This window comes from Talpa occidentalis, unplaced genomic scaffold (assembly GCF_014898055.3).
Source record: "Talpa occidentalis isolate TD23 unplaced genomic scaffold, MPIMG_talOcc4v2.1 talOcc4.10, whole genome shotgun sequence".
NCBI classification, from domain to species: domain Eukaryota; kingdom Metazoa; phylum Chordata; class Mammalia; order Eulipotyphla; family Talpidae; genus Talpa; species Talpa occidentalis.
In genome coordinates this window covers 106409542-106415019 of record NW_023600993.1, presented here as the reverse complement: position 1 = coordinate 106415019, position 5478 = coordinate 106409542, and positions in this window count along the sequence as shown.

Below are 5478 nucleotides of genomic sequence, written 5' to 3'. Positions count from 1 at the left end.
GCCGCGCGGGCACCCCGGGGTGCAGGGCGCGCGGGGGCAGCGCGGGGCAGGGCTCTGACAAGCTCCTGCCCAAGCAGGGACTTCAGGGCAGATGCAGGGGCCAGCGGCCTGGGGTCCTGGGAATGAACGGGCCTGGGTGCAGGGGCAGGTGGGCAGCTGGGGTGGGCCTGCCCCTGCGGTGATCGCATCCTGGAGCTCAGGGCAGGGGCCGCTCAAGACTGGCATCCACCCCTGAGCTAGCTGCCTGCCTGACCTCCCCTCCTGCTCCCATCCCCACCCCACCCACCCCTGTCTACGCCTCTCGGCACCTGTCAGAGACCCGCCGGCTCCCTGTGAGGACACACCAGGCTGCCAAGGGATCCTTGTGGAGAGGGGCCTGCTCCGCCGGCTCTCCAGGACAAGCAGCCTGTGTCCTGTCCACAGAGCGGGGAGTCCAGTCAGAGGGCCGGCCAGCGACTGCAGGGGTGAGGGGGGATGCCGTGGAGGAGACTCGCACTTGGTGTGGAGGGGCCCCGCCTTCCCACCCCCCTGACATCCGCTGGCCCCGGACCAGGATGCGGTGTTGACGCCCGGGAGGCTCCAAAGCCTTCACGGCCGGCAGATCCCACCTGCCGCAGAGCAGCCGGCTGCCTTGCGGGGCCTCGTGTTCTGCCGGGGCTGCCCTCCACACCGCGGCCCACGCGGGCTCTGTGGCCAGGACAAGGGACCCGCCCTTTCTGCTGTGGGCACTGGGTCTGGGCCTGGGGGTAGTGCCCAGGGCTTCTGGCCTGAAGTGAGGGCAGCCTGGCATCTTCATGCTAGTGCTGGGCCCTGACCACACTGAGGCCGACTGGCCTCCAGGGAGGGACCCCAAAAGCCACTCAGAGGCCTCTGCCCCTGCTGTGTGGGTCCTCGTGCTGGCACCGTGTCTTCCCCAACCTGCCCCTCGTCAGTGGCCCGGCCCACGAGGCACCACCTGCAGGGGTGCCCAGCCGGGGCCTCGGGCTTGCTGGGGCTGCAACCCCCAGGAGGTGGGGCAAGGAAACCACTGCCCGTCCAGGGAGGAGGTGACCCTGGGGACCGCCAGTCCCGAGGGCCAGTGTCCCCCGAGGGCCCTGTGTGGCAGGTGAGAAGCCCGTCCAGCTAGACACTGGTGGCCTGGCCAGCCCCGTGCTGGGGCCACCTTCCTCTGGTCTTGGCCTTTTTGCCTTGGGGGGACAGACCCCAGGCAGGCACCCCAGGCCAGCCCCCGCAGCCCTGCGCAGCCACCCCTGCCTCCCCTGTAGGGGAGCTGGGCCCCAGGTGGGAGGGGTGGCAGTGGCAGGGCAGAGGCGCCACCTGTGCCCGCTCCCAAGAGGCGGGGCGGGGCCGGGCTGATGGGAGTGTGGCCGCTGCTCTCCGAGACAGGTGTGAGCTCACGCACTCACCCCAGCCCATGTGTCTGCTCACGCTTACATGCCTGCCCACATACCTGCATGCACCTGCACACACCTCACACCACACACACCTGCTTACACGCCTGCTCACACGCACCACGTCCACGCACGTTGCACGAGCCGTCGCCCACACCGCACCCCAGTGGCCCCCGCCTGGCAGGCCCGTCTCCGATCCCCTCCTTTCCCTCCTGCGTCTGTGTCTCTGCCCACCTCTGTGTGTCTGTCCGCTGCAAGCCAGAGGGATGGGCGCCCGAGCTGGGCACCCGGTCGGCTGAAGCCTTGGGTTTGGCCCGGCCGGGAGGCCCTGCCCGGCGCGTCAGGCGGATGTGGGCGGGGCGCCTGGGCCTCCGGGGCCAGCAGGAAGCCTCTCCCCAGTAGCATCCTGGGGCCGGGGTGCTCTCGCCAGATGTCCCTGAGGGAGGCCGCGGGTGCCTCCCCGGAGAGGGGCTCTCCCTACTCCACCTCGGGGCACTGGGGCCCCGCGCACGCGGGCCAGGGGGCACCAGGAGCCCAGCGCGCAGGCAGACATCCTCCCTGCAGCCCCCCCCAGGGTAGCGGGGTCCAGCGTTGGCGGAAGAGGAGGACCCCGGGTGCCCCACCCCCTGCGTGGATGGCACTCAGCCCCGAGACCGCCCAGCCGCTGCCTGGACCCTGGAGTAAGGGCTGCGGGGCCGCTTCACAGCATGGAGGCCGCAGGCGGGGGGCGTTTCCGACGTGGCGGGCCTTTGAGACAGACCAGGCGCCAAGAGGCAGCTGGACAGTGAGGACCACCACGGAGGCGGGACACCCCACACCCAGCAGGGCGGCTTGTATTCCTGGCCAGGGCTGGTCCTGCCCCAGCAGGTCTCTGGCCCTTCCTGCCCGTGTGCCCAGAGGCCGGGTGGGAAGCAGAGCTGCCCGCCCCGGGGAGCTGATGTGGCTGCTCCAGGCTGCTGCCCGCGGCCCCCAGCAAGAGCTAAGTCAGAGAGTCGACCAGGGACGGCTTCCTGGAGGAGATGGAGTCACCGCTCACATGCGGACGACCTGGCCAGGCGGGGTGCTGGCGGGCCCGGGGAGACGGGCTGCAGGGGGCAGGGCGTGGGAGCAGAATGTCCCCGGAGCCCAGCGCTTGTGGCCTTGGCGGTGTCTGTGGGGTTGGAGCCATGAGTGTGCTCTTACCAGGGATGCTGGATGCCCTTTCCCAAGGGGCCTCAGGACCCCCACTTCAGACGTCGGGAGAGGGGGGCCCCCTGAGGCGTGGCCCTCGGGCAAGATGCGGGGGTGTGGACACCACACACCCTGCTCTGCCAGTCTCAAAGTCGTTGCCTTAAAGCACGTTGGCGGGTCCACCGAGGTCGCCCCCTTGGCGCCCTCCAACACCGATGCCGGACCCTGCCTACGCCTTGGCCACGGCCGGCCCCCCCAGAGCCCCGCGCCCACCCCGCCGCCGGCCGCGCTTCCGCCTGCGCAGTTGCCTTGGCTGACTCTGCACTTTGTTCATGCTCCAAAGAATCTCTCAGAATGCCTTCAGGACGCGCCCCGCCAGCGGCCGCCCCTTGCGCAGTTGGCGGTGCCCGCAGGCGGCGGCTGGACACCTGGCTGGGGTCAAGGCGTGGAATCCGGCAGCAGGGACGCCTGGGAAGGTCAGGACTGGTCTGTGGCCTGGGGTCAGGGTGGGGCGCGTGTGGACTGTGCACCTAGTAAACTCGGCGATTCAGCTGCTCTACAATGTGGTCTTTTCTCTCCAGCCCCCTGACCCGGCCAGCCTGGGGCGGTCAGGCATCGCCCCCTGGCCTGGGTGCAGGGGTCAAGGGCTTGGGCTCTTCCAGTGTCCCTCTGTTGCCAAAATAAGCACAGCTGCTGGTTGGCACGTCTGGGGCCATCTGGTGCATCCTCGCTGGCCTGGCCGCGGACCATGTGCAGCCGTGGCCTGGCCAGGGCCGCCCGCTCCTGCAGGTGTGTGGTCGGACCTGGATGCTGGGCTCGCCACTGCCCCTCGTGTCCTCGCTGTGGGCTGTCCGCTGCCACTGGAGGAGAAGGGCCTTACCTGCTGCTCCCATCCCTGACCAGGCTGCCAGCTTCAGCCTCCAGGACTGTCCTCTGGGCTAGAGAGTGAGGTTGGGTTTGGGCCCGACTGTGACCCACCAAGAGGCCCTAAAAACATGTCCACAGAGCAGACTCCCCTGTCTTGTGCCACACACGCACACACACCACATACACCCCTCCCTTGGGGCTCGTCATGGGTGCACTTTGCAGACACCTCTGCATGTTTGGAGCGAGTCGGGGTGCAGGGAACCCTGGATGCATGTGAGGGCCTGGGAGGGTTTAGAGCAGTGACCAGACTCCGTGTCCGTGTGGACAGATGCACGGCCAGGGGCAAGCTGCTGGGCAGCTCAAGGGACGTGCCTGCCCGCCAGTGTGCAGGCCTCCCCCAGGCCCCGTGCCCTGCCCACGGGCCTGAGCCCCACGGATGGCTCCAGAGCAGCGCACCCCAGACCACCACGGGCCTCATGGCCCCGAGCTCCTCTCGGCAGGCCGTGGGCCCGAGGCTGAAGCTTCTGCTGGGCAGACAACTTGGGCCTGGCCCACCACCTGCCCGAGCTTGGGGGATGCCTGTGCGGGTCCTGCAGGCTCAGCACCTATGGTGGGGGCTCAGCCACGGGGTGCTGCTGGGCCCAGACCTGCCCCGCCTGGCTCCCTGCATCGTTAGCTAAGTCCCCCCGTCCCCCACAGGTCCATAGCTGGGGGCTCTGCCCACCCACCGGGCCCCTTGGGCCTTCAGTCTGTGTGGCCTGCAGGACCCGGAGGGGTCATTCTCTGAACTGGCTCCACCACCCATGACAGCCCGAAAGCAAGAGGAGTTTTCTCTGCAAGGACACCCATGCACCCAGCCCCGCACCCAGGCACCCACCCACGCCTCCCCAGACCCTCCTCCCCTGTCTCCCAGCCAGGAACTTGAGGAGACAGCCCCACATGGCAGCTGTGAGCAGACAGCAGGCTCTGGGGCTCCCTCCTCGACATTCAGAGCCGCAGAGCCCGTCTCTCCTGCTGGTGTGGCATTTGCATTGGGATCAGCGTGTTAACTCCACCCCTGCAAGTGCTCCTGGCTGGGCGGGCAGCAGCCGCCTGTCCCTGTCCCCTGCCCGCGTGCGGGGAAGCTCTGGGGCAGACACAGACTCAGGGCGGAGTGCCCAGGGCCGCCTCGAGGCCCTCTCCCCACCCTTGGCAGGCTCAGGCCAGGCTGGCTCGGCCCCCTTCCCTGCCCAGCGCTGGCCTCTGCATGCGGCCACCAGGGCTCACGCCCCCGCTGTCCTGGGCTCTGCCGGGCGCCTGGGGGCCGGCTGACGCTGGTGGTGGAGCAGTCAGGGTGGGCTGGGGTTCAGTTCTGGATGTTGGGGCCCGGGGGAGTGGCCGAGTGGGCCACCGGACGGCGGGGCTCCTGTCCTCTGCCATGAGGCTCTGAGGTCTCCTGTCCAGCCCATCCAGGTCTCTGGGAACAGCTGCCGAGTGCGGACCCAGCCTCGGCCCACGGACAGGCCTGGCCCCCACCCTGCTCGGGCCGAGCTCCGCGGGTGGACGGCGCTCCCCCACGACAGCCTGCACCACCGCTGGCCTGACAGCCCGGTGCGCTGAGGGGACCACGGTGGGGGGGTCCAGGTCACCTGCGCGGGCGCCTCTGCATCACGGGCCCAGCCTGAGGGCAGACCAGAGCGCACCAGGCACACCCACCAGCTCCCCCCACCTCCAAGCCCAGTCAGCCCCGGGGCCCTCGGGCCAAAGGGTCCTGGGAGCTGTGAGATGCCCTGGGCAGCCGGTCTGAGCGCCAGGCGTGGGGGGGACGGGCAGGGGGAGCACTTGCTGAAGGAAGGAGCGCGAGAGAGGAGGGAGGGGCGATGGGGGAGGGCAGGGGAGGGGCGGCCAGCGCAGCCCAGGGGCCAGGCAAGGACATCTCTATTACCTAACCCAGGCGGATCCCAGCAGCTTCCGCGGGCTGTGAAGTCTGCACCAGAAATAATGATTTAACATCAAAAACCGGAGCTCAGCGCCTGCGCCTGGACGACTCAGCTCCTGCAGGCCCTGGGGC